The 22,619-nt window shown below is 35.7% G+C and overlaps 1 long non-coding RNA gene and 2 pseudogenes across 2 annotated transcripts; 2 read left to right on the top strand and 1 right to left on the bottom strand.

Moving 5' to 3' along the window:
- Positions 1-4,200: 4,200 nt before the first annotated feature.
- On the top strand, positions 4,201-8,046 carry LOC114166376 (disease resistance protein RPV1-like; annotated as a pseudogene). The gene is made up of 5 exons (XR_014985459.1): positions 4,201-4,785; positions 4,884-5,964; positions 6,047-6,307; positions 6,436-7,164; positions 7,513-8,046. The product of XR_014985459.1 is annotated as a disease resistance protein RPV1-like (transcript).
- A 6,019-nt stretch (positions 8,047-14,065) lies between these two features.
- On the bottom strand, positions 14,066-14,389 carry LOC114166996 (syntaxin-125 pseudogene; annotated as a pseudogene).
- Positions 14,390-19,187: 4,798 nt separating this feature from the next.
- Positions 19,188-22,340, top strand: LOC114166322 (uncharacterized). Its single transcript, XR_003599898.2, has 4 exons — positions 19,188-19,942; positions 20,042-20,179; positions 20,504-20,787; positions 21,381-22,340. It is a non-coding gene; the product is annotated as an uncharacterized LOC114166322 (long non-coding RNA).
- Positions 22,341-22,619: the final 279 nt, after the last annotated feature.

The following is a 22,619-nucleotide window of genomic DNA, read 5'->3' as shown; positions in this document are numbered from 1 at the left end:
AATCACTAGAGGCACTCACTCACAACTTCTGTCTGTTTGTCTCTCACTTTATTACCTCTCTTCACATATCTGACGCAAGGTTTGCACATTTTAAATTGCATAATGGGTTAGGAGCCCATAAAGAAAAATATCTATTTTATTTTTCTTAAATCAGCATAGGCCCAATAAATTTTTGACCTACCTGAAAAATCTCCCCCTTCACCAATTATTGGGGCATAGTCAACCAAACTCAGTCAGTGCAAATAGAAAACTTTCTCCTTGTTCATCTCTAATTCATCCCATATCCAGTGATATTGAACTTCAATATGCTTTGACCTTGAATGAAAAGTTAAGTTCTTGCTGAGATGGATTGCACTTTGACTATCATAATATAAAACATATTTTTCTTGTGATAATTGTAACATCCTGGACAAATATTACTAATTTAAATAAAATAAAATAATAAGTAATAACAAATCGGGAATTAATAAAACCTTTTTCCCAAAGCGCAAAATTTTTTTTAAATTTATTAAATGTGCCATAGTTTAGAAATTCAAACTAAAACATTAATAGTTCCAAATTTCCAAATAATAAATGCTATAGTATCTGAAACAACATCTTCTCCTGTGTAATGAGTTACACGTTCATCGCCAACCATACATAGAAAGGGTGAGACCAAATAATAAAAAAAATAATAAGCATCACAATGTAAACCTGCATCCTAACTTATTAAATTAACCCAGCACCCTTTTGGAGAACCTCCATCCTCTGACACTAGAAATCATGACCACCACCATGTACATCCAAATTCTACACACTCTAATAATGGCCTTAGGATAACACTTGCTGCCACGAGCCACCACTCAATGTTCCACCTCTACGAGCCACCATTCATAGATCACACGTGTGGAAATATCATGTTACAAACCACCATCCCTAATGCAAGGTGGAGTTCCCCAATACGAACCATAATTTGTATTGTAAACACAAGATTCCCAATCATAGGCCACAACCCATTAGTGAAAATCAAGTGGAGCTAACTAATACGAGCCACAACTTATATGCTCACACCAGATTTCTAATATCACCAGGCCACTACACGGGATTGCACGTGTTTACCATTCATTTCGAGCCAAAAGTCCTGAATAGGCATCAACAAGTTTCATACTCAAATTCATCACCACAAGTCGTGTAAAACTCTCAATATCATTAACCTGACCTATACAAGATCAGCACACAATCAACCTGGATCTTAGGGATTGTAATTCTTCCACGAACCTCCCCGTCTATAGTCTAACACGCGTGAACACCTGCTATGAACCTCCTCGCTCATAGCAACCTCAAGTGTGAGCACGAAACATACGAACCTCCCTGCTCGTATCCCCACACAGGAGTACATCCAATATGAACTCCCCAACCGTATTAATCACGCGTTTCCAACTCCATTACGAACCTCCCTGCTCGTAATATACGTAAGCATAACCCAGACTTTATAATACCATTAAATGTAGGATCATAATTTCATAACCTATGATGAGACTATCACTCCTTTAATACATTGTACACATTCTTGACCTTAGCCTTAAGGATATCACATGCTTCCACGAACTTTCTTGCTCATGGTCCAACAACCTCTATGAACCTTCCCGCTCATATCCTTATACGAGAGTATCATTAATATGAACCTCCCCATTCATATTAATCATGCCTTCCATCACCAATCACGAACCTACCCGCTCGTGATACTATCAAGCTTATCCTAGTCCAGGTCCGACCTCTCAAAACATCCAAAACACAATAAATAGCACACTGCCTCTATGTTATCGCCAGGTAGTCATTAGGTCCTCAAAAGAATAATTATATATTTTTTAAAATTTATAAAAAGTTTCTTGCGAATTTTTTTGCAAAATAATTGGTAGAAAAATATACTTACAAATTAATTTTCGCAAAAATACTTGTAATAAATTACCTGCGAAATGTAAATTTGCAAGAAAAAGTACATGCGATTGTTTAGATTGATTTTTTGTAGGAAAAATTGTTGTGAATATTTTTCATAAAAAAATTTGCAAAATATTTCCAACCTCTTATGGTCGTCGGGCCTGCCCGATCCGTATAGGTCGTCGAGCAAGGCCTGTCGAAGTCTCAATTTAGCATAGTCCATCTCAACCTTTAGTCTAACCCAACTAAAAATTTAAATTCAAAATTTGGATTGGATTTTTTGGATTATCCATATTTAAAAATCTTGATTTATAAAATGGATATCCAATCCATAAGATATATAAAATGTAAATTGGATTGAAATCCAGATCCATTAAATGAATTTTAAATGGATTAGATTTTTAATAAAATGAATTATAAATGAATTGGATTGGAGCAAAAGTGGATTGGATCAAGAAAATTAAATTCTTTGTCCACCCCTAGTTCTTGTACATGTACAATAATAATGTAAGACGATATATAAGTGTGTTCATTTTTAATAATTTACAATAATAATTCTAAATTACAAGAAAAATAATATAAAAATGTGTAACATATTACATATTGTATTTCAAATAAAAGGAAAAAATGATTACATTTACTTTACTTTGTGTTTTTAATAAATGAATGATACTCACCTTTTGAATTTTAATAAATTGATACTAAGCTTCCTAAATTTTAAAAAGTGAAAATTAATTTCATTATTTTATTTTAAAATTAATGTAGTTATTTTTTTTGGCTTAATTATTATTTTGGTCCCCTAATTTGTTGGTTTGGTTTATTTTGGTACTCTTATTATTTTTTGTTTCAATTTAGTCCTCTAATTCTTTAAAAAAGTTAAATTTGGTCTCTGTTGTCGCCGTTAAGTTGACGTTAACACCGTTTCCGTACATGCCACGTGTCATTTTATGAAATTTTTAATTTTTTTTAATTTTTAATTTTTATTATTTAAAAAAATAATAAACTGCCACGTGTCACTTCATAGTCATGCCACTTGTCAACTTGATAATTTTTTTTATTTTTTTAAAAAAAGTGCCACATGGCAGATCACGATTGTGTCACGTATCAAGTTAACATTGGTTGATTTCAATTTAGTCCCTCTATTTACAATTTTGATTCAATTTAGTCCTCCAATTTTTTAAAATGATTCAATTTTGTTCTCTCTAATTTGAGTAAAAATTAGTAATTAAGCTTAATTATAACTTATATATACATGTTAAAATAATTTTTAATATATTTATAGATCAAATTACTCCACCTAACTATTCAAATTATTATTATTTTTACATGTGTACAAAATTTCAAGTGTAAAAGATTACAAGTGAAAAATGTAAGAAATAAAATAACATGAGTATTTAGGGAGTGATTTGATGTATAAATCATAAAAAATTATTTTAACATGAATATATAAGTTGTAATTAAGCTTAATTATTAATTTGGTCTCAAATTGAAGAGAACAAAATTGAATCATTTTAAAAGATTGGAGGACTAAGTTGAATTTAAATTTGAAATAGAAAAACTATATTAAAAACAATCAATATTAGCTTGACACGTGACACAATCGTAACATGTCACGTGGCAGTATTTTTTTTAAATAAAAAATAAAAAATAAAAAATATCAAATTGACACGTGTCACAATCATAAAGTGACACATGATAGTTTAGTTTTTAAAAAACAAATTAACAAAAAATATTTAAAAAAAAATTAAAAAAAAATAAAAATTCAACAAAATAACACGTGACATGTACAGATATGATGTTAACATCAACTTAATAGCAGAAACCAAATAGATCTTTCTAAAGAATTTGAGGAACAAATTAAACCCTAAAGAGATCAAAATGAACTAAACCAACAAATTAGAAACCAAAACATTAATTAAGCGTATTTATTTCATTATTAAAATGACGTCTTTAGATAATCAATGTGAAAAGAAACTGTGTTTTTTATTCTTTTAAAACATAATGGGACACGTGCCTAACAAAAGATGACAGATGGTGCGATGTTCTTAAAATAAAAAGTAAAGTTAATATGTAATTTCTAAAAAAACATAATATAAGAAAAATATTTCTTAGTTATTACTGTAATACATTTTTTTTATGGTTAAAGTGGATGTCGGTCTAATTTCTTAAATGGCTTGATATCTTAATGCGCTTCCCACAAAAAAAAAAAAAAGTATTAAGCTTTGCTGTACTTTGAAGGCTTTTATGTCTGTACAGATCATATGTTTGACTTTGTTGTATTATTTGTTTCTCTTGCTTCTATGTCTGAACAAATTTCATATATTTGACTTTGTTGGGTTATTGGTTTCTGTTCAGACACTTAATGAGCTTAAGAATTTCTTCCATGGGATTCGCGTCTTCATCATCCAAACTCCCATTGATGTTCGATGTAATCATCAATTTTCATGGAGAAGAAGTCCGTAAGAAATTTATTTCCCATCTCGAGTCTGTTCTCTCTACAGTTGGAATCACTACTTACCTTCACCACGAAAATGAAGCAAACGCAATGCCCATCCAACAACCTATTCTCGATCTCTGTCGGATAGCAATTGTTGTTTTCACCAAAACCTATTCTCAATCTGCTTGGTGTCTTCATCAGCTTCATCAAATCATCAAATGGCACGAAACTTATTGTCGACATGTTCTGCCTGTATATTACGAGATTCAGCCATCTGATGTGCGTCTTCAGAAGGGAGATTTTGGAGAAGCATTCAAAGCAACTGCACAACAAACATTTTCAGCACAACAACTGGAGCATGGCATGTCAAGGTGGAGCCACGCGCTCGCCAAAGCAGCAAATTTCTATGGCTGGGATGAGAGCAATTACAGGTAAGTTACTACCTCACTCACTCAATATGCATATTTTGAGCTTCTACTTTAACTTTTGCAATACATGACTTCTTCTATAATTGTTATTAAACTTGAAGGAGTGATGCTGAACTAGTGGACAAAATTGTTAAGAGCGTTCTTAATTTACCACTCTTGTCTGCTACTAAATTTCCCGTTGGATTACAATCCCATGTGGAAGATGTGATTCACACTATCAAAAATAATTCCACGGAAGTTTGTATTATAGGAATATATGGAATGGAAGGATCTGGTAAAACCACTGTAGCCAAAGCTATCTACAATCAGATTCATGATACTTTCATGGGGAAAATTTTCATTGAAGATATTGCACATGCTAATCGAACAAAATTCCTTCATTTAATAGAAAAAATTCTTTCAGATGTCCAAACACCAAAGGTAGAGGAACGTAACATTGAGAAGGGAAGAAGTATTCCAGAAAGGCATTTTCAGAAAAGGGTGCTCATTGTACTTGACAATGTGAAGCACCATTCTCTATTAATAGCCCTATCCGAAAGTCGTCTGCGGTTTGATAAAGGATCTGTAATAATAATTACAAGTAAAACTGAACAACTATTGAAGACACATGAAGTTGATGCTGTTTTTGGGATAAATCTAATGAACGCAAAAGAGTCTCTTGAGCTTCTTAGTTGGCACGCATTTAGAGAAGCAAAACCAAAAGAAGAATACCATGACCTTGCAAAAGCAATAGTTACCCACTGTGGAGGACTACCTCTGGCTCTTGAAGTCATTGGAACTTACTTATATGAAAGGACGAAAGAAGAATGGCATAGAGTACTGTTCAAATTAGGGAAAACTCCCCAGCATGACGTTCTACCAGTATTGAAAATATGTTTCGAAGGTTTACCTAATCAAATTGAAAGAAATTTATTCCTTGATATATATTGTTTCTTTGTTGGTAAAGATAGAGCCTATGTTACAAAGATCCTAAATGGTTGTGGAGTAGACGCTGATAGTGGAATAAGAATTCTCATAGAACGTAGTCTCATATTAGTTAAAAAGAACAAGTTTGGATTGCATCCTTTGCTAAGAGAAATGGCAAGAGAAATTATTGGCGAAATTACTTCAGGAGAGGAACCTAGGAAGACCAGTCAAGTATGGTTTGATAAGAATGCACATTGTGTACTGTTAGAGAATATTGTAAGAACATTCTTTTTCTATTGTTTTGAAACTTCTTTTTAAAAGTATTTGCTTTCTCATGTGCAATATATTTGTCTTTTAGCTCTTTTCATCACAGGAGAAAAAAGTCATTCAGATATTCCATTGGGGATCGTTTTCAACCGCAAGACATTTCTTCAAAGCTGATCCTGTAGAGGTAAGAATGATGAAACTAGAGAGACATTCTGAGTACTCTTCTAAGATACTCAGATGGATTTGCTTGCAAGGGTTTTCTTCAGAATACCTTCCTCTTGGATTTCTGCATAATGCAATAGCCATTGATTTAAAACACAGTCTTCTTCGACTCGTCTGGAAAGAACCCCAGGTTTATATTACGTGACATATTATTTTGAAACTCAGCTCAAAATAAATATAGTATTTGTTTCCACTTAGAACTATTTTATTTCATCATTTTCTTTTCTAACATTTTCTCAAAAAATTATCTTCTTGAAGGTTTTGGCGTCACTAAAAGTCCTTAATCTTAGTCGCTCCAAGTACTTGAGAAAAACCCCTGACTTTTCGAGACTACCAAGTCTTGAACACCTGATTCTCAAAGATTGCCCAAGATTGTGCGAAGTGCACCAATCTATTGGAGGTCTCTGCAATCTTACACTTCTAAATTTGAAGGACTGTACAAGGATAAAGAATCTTCCCAGAGAGATATATATGTTGAAATCTTTAAAAACACTCATTCTTTCTGGTTGTTCGAGGATTCACCTATTGGAAAAACATATAGTGCAAATGGAATCCTTGATAACTCTAATTACTGAAAATACAGCCATGAAACAAGTGCCTTTTTCAATTGTAAGCTCAAAAAGTATTGGATATTTATCTTTACAAGGATTTGAGGGATTATCACATAATCTTTTTCCTTTTATCATTCGGTCTTGGATGTTGCCACTAATGAACCCCCAACCTTATCATTGTTCGTTTTGCACTGATATGGAGGTCCATAGTTGCGATGATATTGGGCCATTGCTTAGCATCATTTCCAATATTCGAAGTGTTTTGGTGCAATGTGACACCGAGTTTCAACTATCTAAGCAAGTACAAATTATTTTGGTTGAATATGGTGTAAATAGTACAGAATCAGACACTTCAAAGCAGCACTTCAGGTCTTCTTTGATCGGTGTTGGAAGATGCAAAGAATTCTTCGATGCTTTCAGTGAAAGAGTTTCCAAGGTTCTTCTCTAACTTTCCCTCTGTTCATTACTTTCACCATCCTAATGAGTAGAAACTACAGTTCTAAACTTTTAGCACTCTGCACTTCTACAGGCACACAACTTCTTAAAAGTATCAGATTTTAAAAACCATCTAACCAAGTGATTATACTTATGCCAAGTATTAGCAAATTGATTTCTACTTTCTTGATTTACTAGCTTTATGATTGTTTTATTCCCAATGATAGTAAAAAAATATAAACTAAGAGAGACAAAACAGAACCGCAATCTAATTTATTAACAATATTTCTTTTAATCATGTATTTATTTTTGTTTAACTAAACATGCCCTTATTTATCTCATGATACAGGTATATGCAGGAAGTGAATATTGTGATGTCTCTCTTCTAGGTGACAATGGTCCTAATTGGTTAGCCCATATGGGTGAGGGATATTCTGTTTCATTCACTGTGCCTCGGGATCGTGACATAAAGGGAATGGCTTTGTGTGTAGTTTATTTATCAACCACTGAAATTGTGGCAACTGCATGTCTTAGGAGTATCTTAATTGTTAATTACACAAAGTGCACATTACATATACACAACCATGACTCAGTAATTTCCTTAAATGATAAAGATTGGGAGGGTATAATATCAAATTTAGGATCAGGAGATAGGGTGGAAATTTTTGTGAATTTTGGTCATGGATTGGTAGTCAAGAACACAAGTGTCTATCTTATATATGGTGATTCCAAGAGCTTGGAAATGGGGCCTCACCATGAGCCAAAGGAAAATGCTCTGAATAAATTCATTGAGAAAATTGTAATGTGTGACTTCTGCAAGTTATTGTTCTTCTTTGGGAACAAATGAGGATCCCTTGAGTATAGTACCCTTGTTTATAGTGTATCTATTTGCATCGTTTCCTTGTTTACAATGAGTAGTAGTTCCTAGTTAAGAAATTCAATGTCTATTTTGCTCTGTTTCTCAAGCCTTTCATCGTACCTTATTGGTTATCCTTGTTTATTGTATTTCCTCTCTAGTTGTTATTTGTGTGAATTTTTTCCTTTTTATCATTATGAATACTATATCAAGAAATAAGCATTGATTTTTGTGTCTACTGCGATATCGAATAAGACTTTGCAGAAGGATCACAAGGTTTCTTGATGGGTTTATATATTTTTTCATGTTGAGAATAGTCAGTGTGAGTCAAAGTTTCACATCGGATAAAATAAACAAAGTTAAACACTATATAAGAATAAAGACCTATAACATTATTGTCTTAAAGTTTTTGGGTAAAACTGATGTCAAATGTCTTATATGAATATGAATAAGACTATTGTCATAGAGATAGCTAGCAGGCAGGTAGTTGGGACACACTACACACTACCATGGCTTCGTTCACACACCTCCATGAACTAATTAAATATATAAAATATATAGAAATTAAATAATAATTTAATATGAAGCAATTTATTTAAATATAAAAATAAAACACATCAAAAATTAAAAACTAATTACATCATAATATATATATATATATATATATATATATATTAAATTTTTAGTCTATTTAATGTTATGTTATATTTTTAATTTTATATTATAATAAATATTTGAATATTTAATTTTTTTAAATAAAAGTTTTGATTTGTTTTTTTTATAATTTTTATATCTAATAAGACTTTAAATTTTTATTTAAAAATATTAAAGTTATAAATTTGTAACTTTATATTTTCTAATTTAAAAAATAAAATAAAAATAAAAGTTGTCTCAAATTTGAAACAAAAACTACACAATTTAATAATAAATATATAATTATACAGAAATCCTATTTAAATATGTAAAATTTATTTTAAATATTTAAAAAAATCAGAATTTAATAAATATGGAATTATTTCGGTCTCGAATCTTAGAAAGACGAAAACCAAAAACAAATTACCTTTCTAACTCTTACATTAGTAGATATGCGTTTTCCAATTTTTCATTTTCTAAAGTTCAGTAGTTCTGGTTCCAAAAAAGGTATGTTTATCTCTTCCTCTCTTATCCTTTATATAGGGCTCCTACCTACCTGATTCGTAGGAAGACGTGTTAGTGTGGCAAAATATCAGCAACTGATTCCTATTTTTCTATTATATATTAAATCTCTTCCTTTTAGGAACGAACTAACCACCTCGGCCCAAATTTTGCTTGGTCCAAATCCTGCTCTGCACAATTCCTGCTTGGTTTAAGACCCGTGAAAATTAATTAATTAAATATTTAATTAATTAATAAATGAGGGTAGAAAGCGCCTTTATGGCATTAATTATTGTTTAGGGTGGTGTGAAAAAGTACTAGCTCAAGTGGTTGAGAGTATTTTGATTGTGTGAAAGGACTTGGGTTCGAGTCCTATGTATGCCAATTATGTGTAGTTGTTTTATTATGGATTTTAAAGATATGTATGAGTATGTGATTTGTATTGTAAACTTATGTTGATTTGTATGTATCACCAAATGTGATTTGGTATAGTGATTGTGCTTTGGCCTTATGAGTGGAAGGTCATGGGTTCAAACCATGGTGGGCAAAGAATAAGTTTTATTTTTGCTAACTAATAGTTGTGGTATGCGGTGTTGTTATTTTTGGGTTATGGCCAAGATGTGTGTTCAGAGGATTCAAACGTGTTGCACTCAAGTCTCGCCTAAGCAAGATCATCTCACCTAAGCGAGAATTGCAGAGCTACGTTTCTCGTCCAGGCGAGGGTTTTGTGGGTTTTGAGCGAACTAGGGTGTCGCCCAGGTGAGATGGCCTCGCCTAAGCGAGATGTCGTGGCCATGCGTGGTGCTTTGGTTGTATTTTAGCCCAAGCGAGTCTGAAATGGGTGTTTGGGCGAGAGATGATCTCGCCTAGGCAAGGGGATCTCGCCTAAGCGAGATGACGTGCTTTTGTTGCTGATTTAAACTCGCTCAGGCGAGGTGGATTAGCCTAAGCGAGACTGAGGGTCTAGCTTGGGTGAGGGGTCCCTAGCTTAAGCGAGTTTATGCGAATTACTATGTTTCTACGTGCTTGTGAGTGTGTTTGCCTGTTTATACCATGGTTAGGTTGTATATGCATGTGTTGTGGTGTGTGGGCTTGAAGGACTAAGTCCATTAGGGGTCTGGGATGTGCTCGGTGGTTGGACACATGATGGGCATGGAACTAGTTGAGTTCCCCGTCGGCTACTAATAGGCGAGGAGTCCTTAGTATGGTCATTGCATGTGTCGGGCGCACAATGGGCAAGGAACTGTGATGTTCCCGTCGGCTACTATTGGGCGAGGAGTCCAGAGTATGGTGATTGCGTGCGTGCTAGGGCAGGACTATGAGCGGGATAGGCTTATAGGGTTGGACCACGAATGAGTTAGTTTCGTGGGAGCACAGGGAAGTCCCAAGACCTAGTTCATGCATATGACTCATGAAGGACTATGAGGTCATGGTTGGGTGATTTGGAAAGTATGAGGATTTTAATTATGTATTTCCGGGTTGGGGAAACATATTTATTTCATATATATGTTTATATTGTTATTGTGCATAGCTCACCCTATTTGTGTGTGTTTGGCGATGATCAGATAATTTGTTATCCGGGAGCAGATGATTTGACAGGTGAGCCAGGAGATGCTTAGAGACAGAGAGCATGGGCTACTTGGGATTTTGAGAGGCACTTTATTGTTTTGATTTTGATGTAAATATTTTTATGTTGAACTTTAATAACATTTATACATAACGATATTGTACATCCGGATTGTGTATGGTACTAGTTATGGTTTGTAGTTTTCCCGCGTTTTTGGGAAATAGTTTATATTAAATGTAGTATTTATTTTAATTCGAATTTTATTTATTTAATATCAGTAATATTCCTTAGGGATGTTACACTTGGCCCAAATCCTGTTCGACCCAAATCCTGCTCGGCCCAATTCTTGCTTGGCCCAAATCCTGCTCGGCCCAATTCCTACTTGGCCCAAATCCTGCTCGGCCTAAATCTTGCTTGGCCAAATTCCTGCTTGACCCAAATCATGTTCGGATTCCTTGGTCATCACCTCGGTTCATGACTGAAAGTCGTCATTTTATAATAAATATTTATCGGGTCAGAATCGAAATAAGCGTGTTGAGGTTGGTCATCTTCTAAACGGTACATGAATCATTAAATTATTCAACTTAAACTTTTCCATAATCTTCTTTTATTTCTCCTGTCTTCTTCCTCTGTGTTTCATTTCCAACTCTTTTCAGCAAAGTTGCAACACTTCCAACCAATCACCACTGTATCAGTTCCGTGTCCCACAACTAGGCTTTGGTGATACCTTAAATATCAACTTGCTGGAGTGTTCTTTGAGTTGTGACTCGAAACGTATCCCTTGAGTTGTGGCTCGGGATAGGAGTTAAACATGTGGCATTCCTTCAGTTGTGGCTTGGAATGGCATCTCTTGAGTTGTGGCTCGGGATGACGGTTGAACACGAGGAATCCTTAAGTTGTGGCTCGGATTGGCGAGTGTTGTTGATGTGAGTGTGCGAATTATGGCTCGTACGAATGGGTCCAAAAAGATTGTCGTCTACGGTATTTAGCCGACAAGTTTGGTAGTCTTGGGACATTACGAACTATGTTCGTATTGGGAACTCCACCTGGCATTACAGAGTGTGGTCCATAGTTATTTCTTGCACGTGTTCTACATGTTGTGGCTTCTATGTGTGGCAGCAAGTGCATCTTGAGGTGTTCATCCAAAGACGTAGAGCATGGATAAAAACCTAGTGGCCATGTTGCATGGATAACATAAACGAGGCATACAAATAAGCGGTGGCAGTTTTGTAATTGATGCAACGCCTTATGCCCCGGTTATCAGTTGACCCGAAGCAGGAACCTGTCTTATACCTCAGTTCTGAGGGACCCGCGCGAGGCCTAAAGCCTCTCCAAATTTCCCACCCTTCCGCCATTTCGAATTTTTGAATTTTAAAAAAAACTTTATGCCTCGATTGTTATTGACTAGAGGTAGTAAAGTCAATTTATGCCTCGGTTGTTACTCACCCAAGGCAGTAAAGTGGCCAACTATTTTTTTTTTCTTTTTTTTGTTGTACTCTATGGCCTCAGGTGTTAGGATTCGAGGCAGAAGATGTTGATGTTGATATGCCTCAATTTTGACTGAACCGAGGAAGAAAGTGGGTTAAATATCCTTAAATCCATAAACAGATCCATCTTCTTCCTGGTCCGTGAAAACAACCTTTGGTGTGTGAAATCTCATATTTTTTGTTTAGTCCCGCGACCCACCATTGCAGATCTGTCACCGTGCCCGCCTCCTCCGCCTGCTGTCGGCATTGTGCCATGTCCGACGAGAACAGCAGTTGCGCCACCTTCATCCGCAAGTTATGGTATTTTTTGCATTTTCGTTTTGCGATTTCAATCCATTTTCTTAGATGCTTTTCCTTTATGGTTGGGGTTCGTCTTGCTATGTTTCCTCACGTTTCGGTGCAGGTGAACTTTGAATAGTGGTTGATTTAATGGTTGTTGGCACGAGATTTTGGATGCGTGAGGTGGTGGTGTTTCACAAACTGACGAAGTTGCATTTTGGGTCAATGAGACATTGCACTTGTAGGTGGTTTTTGTTGATGGTGGTTGAAACGCAAAGGAGATTTAGGAATGGTGATGGAGGCATTTTACAGTAAGGCTCTCATATTCTGCATGCTCATGTTCTTATAGGTTTCTGGCTTTGCGATTTCTTTCTATCTAAGTTTTATCAATGGTGGCATATTTGATTCCTAAAGTTGAATTATTTTTTTTTTAATTTTGAACGCATTTTATGCCTTGGTTGACATCAGAACCGAGGCAGTAATGATGAGATATGCCTCGGGTAAGAACTGAGGCAGAAAGGTAAACCTATTTTACCTCATCTAGATATGCCTCAAGTCTTAAACCGAGGCCAAATGACCAAAATAACCGCGGCAGAAACCCTTTTCTACATTAGTGAGTCAAAGTGTGAGTTTTGAAATGGTTGAAATGATAAGAAGGGAGGGGGGTTGAATTGGCTAGTTAAAAATTTAGGCAATCTTTAACGTCTAAAAATTATCTTTAATTGAATCAAATTGATCACCAAGTTTAGATGCAAAAACCACTGGACAATATACTTTCAATCGGTCAAAAGTATAGTTAGTCGATTAATTTTACTAAACAGATTTTGTTCTGGTATAATCAATCGATTGAAACAGAAAAACAATCGATTGAAATACTGAGAAAAATACAGAAATATAGATTTACGATTTGGAGCAAGAATAATGAAAAAGAACAGTCAAGACAGGTTCTAATTGATTATGCAAACATGTTCAATGCTGCAGATGCCACCAAAACACTCAAGAATATGAAAAAGATGGTTTAGATTCATGTTGCTTAAACTTAAAATGATTATGCAAGAGAGAAGGGTTAGAGAAAAGATTGGAGCACAAGATTTTTATACTAATTCACTCAAACCTGAGCTACATCCAGTTTGTCAAGGCAACCCGAGCTTGACTATGCACTATTTCAAAAGATTTACAAAGCTTACACACTTACACTTTCAAAATAAGCAAAACACACAACAAAGACTCTTGAATCACACAAGAATCACAATAGCACAGTAAGAACCCTCTTGTAGACCTGGAAAACCACCAGGCACACACACAAAGCTTGAGAAAGATCAAACTTTAGTGGTAGCACAACCTTGCGTACCACACACCAGTGCAGTAAGGGCTTTTGGCCCCGGTTATTTTCGTCATTCTGCCTCAGTTTTAGACCCGAGGCACATTGGGACGAGACCAAAAGTTTGGTCTCGGTTGCAAAGGAACCGGAGTCATAGAGAGACTTTTTTGTTTCGGGTATATGAGAACCCAAGCCATCTTCATGCATCCAACCATGGCAGATTCACGCACCAGCCACCATTCGTGCACCAGCCACCATTCACGCATCAGCCATTATGTCCTTCAGCTTCTTCCCCAACCCGCTCACCACCGACGTCCTCGTCCGGTCCGTCGACGACCCCGGCCCGCACCCCGGCAAGCTTCGGTTCGCCGCGTTCGACCGCTCCAGCGCCTCCAGCTTCCCCTTTACCACCTTCACGCGCTTCAGCACCAGCTCCACGTCCTTATCCATGCGCGCCCGAATCTCCTTCATCGCCTTCGCCATTTTGCTCTCCTCGTTCACCTCTTGCAGCTTTCTGTACAGCATCTCCACGCTTCTCATGTCCTCTTTCACGCCCTCCACATCCTCGAAGAACTTGTCCATTCACGCATCCAACCATGGCAGATTCATGCACCAGCCACCATTCACGCATCTAACCTTGTATATACCACCATCACCGCCACTACGAAAGCTCCAGATCTGCAACCAAAACGAACAACACAACAACAACCACACCAGGCCTCTGCGACATAACCACCACAATAGATCCATTCATCACCGCGCTTGGAGTAAATCTGCACCAGTTTATCTCGTGCGGCAGCTTCACAGCAGCAGCACCTCCATTGGCGAACAAAGGCAGCGAACCACCATTGTTGCAGCTTCACCGCGAGCCTCCACGCGTGAACCAGAAATAGATCTGCAGCAACGAAACAGATCTGCACCACGCTCACGGAGAGGAGAAAAATTTGGGTTGGCATAGAGAAGATGAACAGGTGCAGGGTTCGCGAATTTGGAACCCTAAATAAGATCTATGGCCTCGGTTCCATTAATGACCGAGGCATAAAGTCGTATAGGCCTCGGTCCTATTCTACCCGAGGCCAAAGCCTCCGCTGTCAGTGGTAATTTCGAAATTTGGGGGAACACTGACGAGTTATAGGCCTCGATTGAGTGATAACCGAAGCATAAAATCTCTTATAGGCTTCGGTTGGATAGGGACCCGAGGCAAAAAGGTTCGAAAATTTTCAAAAATGCCACCGCGTCCTTATAGTCTTTGGTTCCGCAGTAAACGAAGCCTATAAGGCGAGTTTAAAACGTGATTCTGCACTAGTGACAATCACCTTCTCCAAGCTTCAAACATAAGCCAAAAGCTCCAAGAATTGATCCACGATCAATCTTCAACAGCTGCAATCTGAATGATCGCGAAAGAGAGAGATTTCCATGGTTTCTAAAATAGTTTTGCTCTAAAAAAATGATCAAGTTACCTCTCTTTCGAAAATCACAACACTTATAGTCAAACTGTTACGAAATTCAATAAGTTGATTTCCAAATCAATCGATTGATTTCACTTGACTTAAGTGAAATCAATCGATTAAAAAATAAATCAAGTGATTGAATAAGTCACAGTTTAATACTACTACAGCTAACCTTTTAACTTATTGAAAATGCATTCCACAGATTTAAAGACACATTTTCCTAATGATTGATTCAAGTTTTTTGTTATCATTAAAATCCCTGTCTCCTCGTCGTCTTCCTCTATAAGAAGATTTTTCTCCTTTTTTTTTTCAATTCGACAAAACTTTGCTATATGATCGACCTTGGCAGAGTTGTGTTAGAATCACATGGATACCATAAACCAACATTGGTTTCTCCTTTTAGGTACTTTAGAATCCTTTTTGCAACTTTTAGGTGGACTCCTTTGGATTTTCTTGGAACCTAAGCATACACCAAACTGGATCTGGCCTACTTGTTGTAAGATAGAGCAAATACCCAATCAACTCTCTATATTTAGTTGAATCCACTGGTTGGCCAACCATTGCAGTGACAACTTGTAGCAATTGGAGTGGAAACTTCCTTGCAATCCTCTATTTTGAACTTTTTCAAGAAGTCAAAACAGTATTTTGATTGACTTAAAAATGTTCCATGCTTGAGTTGCTTGACTTGCAGCCCTAGAAAGTAGGTAAGCTCACCCATCATGGACATCTCAAATTCTCCTTGCATAGCTACAACAAATTCTTCACACAAGATGTTATTATTTAAACCAAAGATGATATCATCAACATACACTTGAACAAGTATAACATCACTTTCATGCTTTCTAATGAAGAGTGTTTTATCCATTGCACCTCTAGCATAACCTTTTGATAAAAGGAAGTTACTTAGCCTTTCATACCACTGTCGTGGTGCTTGTTTCAAACCATACAAGGCCTTTTTCAATTTGAAAACATGGTTAGGATAAAGATGATCCTCAAAGCCATGAGGTTGTGATACATACACTTCTTCATTTTAGAAACCATTCAAGAATGCACTTTTCACATCCATTTAATGCAATTTAAAGTTACACATGCAAGCATATGCTAAGGGTAATCTCAGAGCTTCTAGCCTAGCTACAGGTGCATATGTTTCATCAAAATCAATGCATTCTTCTTGATTATACCCTTTAACAATCAGTTTAGCTTTGTTTCTTACTATATTACAATCTTCATCCATTTTGTTTCTAAAAACCCATTTAGTTCTAATTATATTACAAGAGTTCTGCAACTTTTTTAATCAACTGTTTTTCTTTTTCAGCCTATTGATTTCCTGTAGAAGAAATTTGATGGGGATTTGTTAGGTAATCATTGTTGGATATCTATTTTGCATTATGAGAAATTTGGAGTGAACTCTTTTTTACTTGGGTATGTTGGTATTATTAACTAACACAAAAAAGCGTTATACCGTCACCCCTATAACGTCTGCCCAAAAACAGTCCAACGTTAAAAATGACCGGTGGCATTTTTGTTAATTATTGGACTTTTTTAACGTTTGTCCGTTCCAGATCAGACGTAATTTAACGTTTTGCCCGTTCCAGATCAGACGTAATTTAACGTCTACCCAAAAAACCCCGACGTCATTTAAAAAAGGTCGTCGGACTGTTGTTTCCCCCGACGTCACTTAACATCGGACTCCTTCACCACCGACGTTAAGTTTTACTTATCTCTACGCGAAACGCAGAAACCCTACATTGTTGCACTGTTTCCAGAAGTGTTTTCCACCGGCGACCACCATTCCGACCTCCTCTAGGTGAGTTTCGAACGTTTTTCACCATCAAAGTTTTTGGGATTTGATTATGAATTGATTTAGGCATTTTGAACCGAATATTTTGCATTTTCATCCTCATTTGTAGAGTTTTGAGATTCGTCCCACTTGCTCTTCATCCCCATTTGGCTAACAGCGTGCAGAGACCTTAAAGCCACCCTCTCCAAGTTCGTCTTTCATTTTGCTAGAAGGGGTTAGTTTTCCATTTCTAAATTTAGGGTTATTACTAAATTGAGTGTTAATTGTGATTACAATGGCATGATGCATACTGCAAGTAATTCTTTTCATATGTGTATGATTATAAAGAGTGTACCAGACACTTTCATGTGAATTGCCTCCTTTTAGACTTTTAATTATGCATGCCGTTTGAAATTGAAATTGAAATTGAATTGATAACCTACATATCTAATTTGGAGGGTAAATGAGCATGATGTGGTGATCAATGTTGTGAACTCCATACGAAAATGAGTCATAATAAATTTAAGGTGGAGTAAATAATGAAGGATGACTCATTCCATGAACTATAATGTTTATGTTTTCATTACATGAGAGTTCTTAGTATTTTTCTTTTTTACAAATGATGTTGAAGTGTTTACATTTCTTTAAACTGACCTCTAAGTTGCCTTGGAGTAATATTTAGGTGGTCACTCCTTGATCTTTAATTCTCCATTAAGAGGGGTGAGTGAGGTAAGGTTAAATCAAGGACCTCAAAACCAGCAAGTAACTGAGGTAATGTTCTTTTTCATATGTCTTTTGTTTCTCTTTGGTCTGATTTTGTCATGAGACATCATCTCTTGTAATCTGCTAGAGTTATTTTCTTCTCTCGACATAAGATTAAGGTGATGGCATGAGGATAACAAATACCTAACAAATTTATGTAGTATAAAATATCATAGCTATGCAATATTGTTGTACTCATTTTTTTTAAACTACAAGGCATTTGATTCAATGGCTTTTTATAGTTATTAATTAACTAGTAGTTCTGGAATATGGAAGCTAATACTTTTAAGAAAAGCTTTTAGAAACTATTATGGAATTTTTCTGATTTTTAGGTGTGGGAATGTTGTAAAAACAACAAAACTTTAAAAAAAAAACAGCACTGTTCGACGTCTGGTAGAACCTTCACAGACGTTATTTGACGTCTAACTCTTGACCCCAACGTTAATTAACGTCTGACTCTCTTGACCCCGACGTTAATTAACGTTTGACTCTCCTGGCCCCAACATTAATTAACGCTTGACTCTCCTGTCCCCGACATTAATAAACGTTTGACTCTCCTGGCCCCGACGTTAATTAACGTTTGACTCTCCTGACCCCGACGTTAATTAACGTCTGCTCTGCTTTCCGACGTCAATTTTGACGTCACCTAATACGACGTCGATGTTTGGACAGACGTCAAAGACCTAAAATATCATACGTTAAAAGCCTTTTTTGTATTATCTGTACATTTATGTCAACAACTATGATTCATATTTTCATAGTTAAGTACAATAGTTCAAACCATACTTAAAGGTAGGACATTTTCCATTTTGATAGGAACTTTTGTACACACTTAAATAATTTTATTCAACTATCTTTTTAAATTTATTTCACACTTATTTTAAAATCTTTAAAAAAGTCCTTGGAGAAGATGGCTAGTATTTATCTATATTAGAACACAACATATGTAGTGTAACATGGCAGAAATTTAAAATTGTAATCATCAAGTCACAATTTGGTTATATTTATTGATGTTATAAAATATTACACATAAATAGACTGAATAATGGGACTTTAAACTCCAAGTGCTTTATTATAAATATATATAATTTTTGCTGATAAAAAAAAGTGATTGAAAAAAGTGACTCTCTCCGCCTCTCGGCCTCTGCTTCCAAGTGTGGTTGCCCACTTAACATTACTTTTCAACAGTTGGTCGATCAAATATTCATAAATACCCTAACGACCCTAGTTATTCGTCGAATACATTTTTTTATGGTTAAAGTGGATCTGGATCTAATTTCTTAAATGTCTTGATATCTTAGTGGGCTTCCACAACTAACGAAAAAAGTATTAATATTTGCTGTACTTTTAATGCTTGTGTGTCTGGACAGATCATATGTTTGACTTTGTTTCATTATTGGTTTCTCTTGCTTCCTTTTGTACAGATCATAATTTTGACTTTGTTTCGTTATTGTTTTCTCTACAGGCACTTCATGTTCACTTCATCATCAAAACTTCCATTGATGTTCGATGTATACTCATCCAAACTTCCACATCTATAAAATAAATATTAAAGCTTCCGCTATTTTGAATGGTTTTGTGCCAACAGAGACCATATCTCACTGTGTTGCATTATTGCTTTCTCTTCTAACACTTGATGACGTCATCAATTCCTTCGATTCAACTGGCCTCTTCAACATCCAAACTCCCACCCATGTATGATGTGGCTATCCACTTCACTGGAGAAGAAATCTGTAAGAAATTTATTTCTCATCTCGATTCTGTCCTCTCTGCTGCTGGATTCACCACTTTCCTTCACCATGACAATGCAATCGAGCCAATGCAAAGCCAAGAACCTGTTCTCGATCTTTGTCGGGTAGCAATTGTTGTTTTCACCAAAACCTATTCTCAATCTTCTTGGTGTCTTCATCAGCTTCAACAAATTATTGAATTGCACGAAATTTATTCGCGACATGTCCTGCCCGTGTATTACGAAATTCGGCCATCTGATGTACGTCTTCAGAAGGGTGATTTTGGAAAAGCCTTCAAAGTAACTGCACAACAAACATTCTCAGCACAACAACTGGAGCATGGCATGTCCATGTGGAGCCACGCACTCACTAAAGCCGCGAATTTCTATGGATGGGACGAGAGCAATTACAGGTAAATCACTCACTCACTCACTCAATCAAACATATTTTGAACTTGTCCTTTAATTTTGGTAATACATGACTTCTTCCATTATTCCTATTCAACTTGAAGGAGTGATGCTGAATTAGTGGAAAAAATTGTTAAGATCGTTTATATTTGGACTTTCTGGGAGAAGAATGCTCACTGTACTTGACGATGTGAATGAGAGCGTTCCATTATTGGACCTGTGGGAAAGTCGTGCATGCTTTGGTAAAGTATCTGTAATTCTTTTCCTTTTTAGCAAACAATATTTCTTTAAGAAATACTCTTAAACACAGACATTCATTATGAAATAAAGACAGCTGTTGTTCGATATTTTGTTATTTGCTTTGCTATATGCTAGGTAGTCCTTGTTTTCTTTTCAATATAATAGCACCGTAGCCCATCGCTTTATACATGAAACAAATTCTACAATCTCACTTCACGTTTTGCATTGATTATATTTGTTTTATGTATAATTTAAAGATGTATTTTTTTCAGTTTCATTGTGAACAAACAAAAGTGGTTTATCTTTTTCTGCTTTTTTCATCGCAGGGGACAGAAGCCATTGAGTGATTGACATGACACTAAAATTGCATGCAACTGATAGTGATTGTTTTGAATCAAACGCTTTTAAGGAAATGAAAGGATTGAAACTGTTGAAACTTCGTTGTGTAAGTCGGTGAATCTTTTGAGCATCTTTCTACGAAGCTGAGATGGATTATTGGCAAGGATTTCCTTTGAAATATATAGCCGTAAACTTTTATCAAGGAAGTGTAGTTGCGTTAAACTTAAGCTACCATGAAGTCTTCAATACTCTGAACAAGAGCATTTCAGAGGTTCCTACTCAGCTTTCTTTTGTTCATTAGTATTCATCTTTGCATTTGATTAAGAGACATGGAATAATCTCTGTCAAAATATCTATAGGAGATCAAGTGCATGCTTTCATTTAGAGTTATTCACCTTTTACAATCTCATGAGATGATTACTTTTTCTCCCTTCATGTTAGTAACTAAGATTTTTCTATGTATTTTAAGATCATATTTTATATTTTCTACTTGTTATGCTTTGTTAAGTTGAAATTAGTGAAAATCTTAATTACACCTAAATTGATCGTATATTTCCCTTTTTCTTTTTTGCTGATTTAAATGCTTTTGTAATATATTACCTACTACACTTAGTAATGAAATGAGTTTTTCTCCTTTTTAATTACTTGTGCACCTAAAACCAAAAGCTCTATTCTCCGTTTTTCACATTTTCTTTCATTGTGTTTGATCTTGTAACATTGTATCACAAGTTTAGTTGATCTTTAAGGACATGTGAGAGGGAGTAAAAACTAGTTAGAAATTCATATACAATCCAGAAAGGAAATACCCAAAAGAAATGATGGCATGAAGCAACAACTTTCTTCCATTTTCTTTGATATTTGTAGGTGAAAACTTTGACTTGTGGGCTACAAAAGTGAAAACTTATTTCAGAGCTCAAATTCTAGAGGATGTAGTGGAAGATGGATGTAATCCAACTCCATTACCACACAACACAACAATGGCTCAGATAACAACACACTTTGTTATCCACCTCATTTGAGTTTTGTAACTCGAGTACATCACATTCAACTACCCACAGTCTTTTAAGTGATGAAAGGTTACTAGGTAATTTCATCTTGGTTTGGGACAGTGGAATATGCACAACTCTTCAAGAGAAGGAAAACCGGTAGCTATATCACTTGCAAAAAACCATTCCTCCCAGCATGACAGTTCCATAAATTTTAGATGCTTCAGACTTGCAAATGATTGAAAAGAAGAAGAGCCTGTGCCATAGAAATCATCTCCAACATGGTTTAATGATTTGAGCCTAGCAATGGAGAGTAGTTGCAAAGAAGATAATTGTCCAAGTGGTGGAAATGACCAACAATGATCGCAGTCACTTATTCCAACTGGTCAAGTACTTCTCTCTCCATACGTGAATCTTCAATGTTGTAGGTCCATTCCAATTCTAACTCCTCAATTAGCTCCTTCTTTTTCAAATTACCTTGAAAAACATCATTGGCATCCACGTTTTGTTGTAGGTTTAATATGGAAAGTTTTCCTAGTAGGTGTGGAAAATTTTTCATTGCTCCAACCTATAATCCATCCTTCAGTCTGCTGACAACATAGGAAGTCAAAGTTTGGAGACAATTTAGCTTACTTAAATTTGAGGGCATCTCCTTCAACTTGGTTTCACTTAGATCCATATGGCGCAACTTAATCAATTTGTTTATGTCACGGCAATTCAAGTAGATATGAACAACATGATAGCAGCAAGGTTTGCAAATTGTACAGCTTGGTCGCGACAGACTCTGCCAAATATGGCCAAATTTCGTTGAGGGTCGACTTAGACCAATTCGTTCAAATTTGGGTCACAGTTGACTTGGCCAAATTTGCATAGGGCCGACTGTCGAATACGACTAGTAAATCTCAACCTAAACCTTACCCAACTAAAAATTTAGATTTAAAATTTGAATTGGATTTTTTGGATTATCCATATTTCAAAATATGGATTTAGATAATGGATATCCAATCCATTGAATATATAAAATGTAGATAAAATTGAAATCTTGATCTAATAAAATGGATTTTAAATGAATTAGATTTTTAATAAAATGAATTTTAAATGGATTGGATCAGAGTAA

Source organism: Vigna unguiculata, chromosome 10 (assembly GCF_037176805.1).
Source record: "Vigna unguiculata cultivar grain cowpea cultivar isolate G323 ecotype 2 chromosome 10, ASM3717680v1, whole genome shotgun sequence".
NCBI classification, from domain to species: domain Eukaryota; kingdom Viridiplantae; phylum Streptophyta; class Magnoliopsida; order Fabales; family Fabaceae; genus Vigna; species Vigna unguiculata.
Note: the sequence above shows the minus strand (reverse complement) of the source record. Positions and strands in the feature narration are given on the sequence as shown.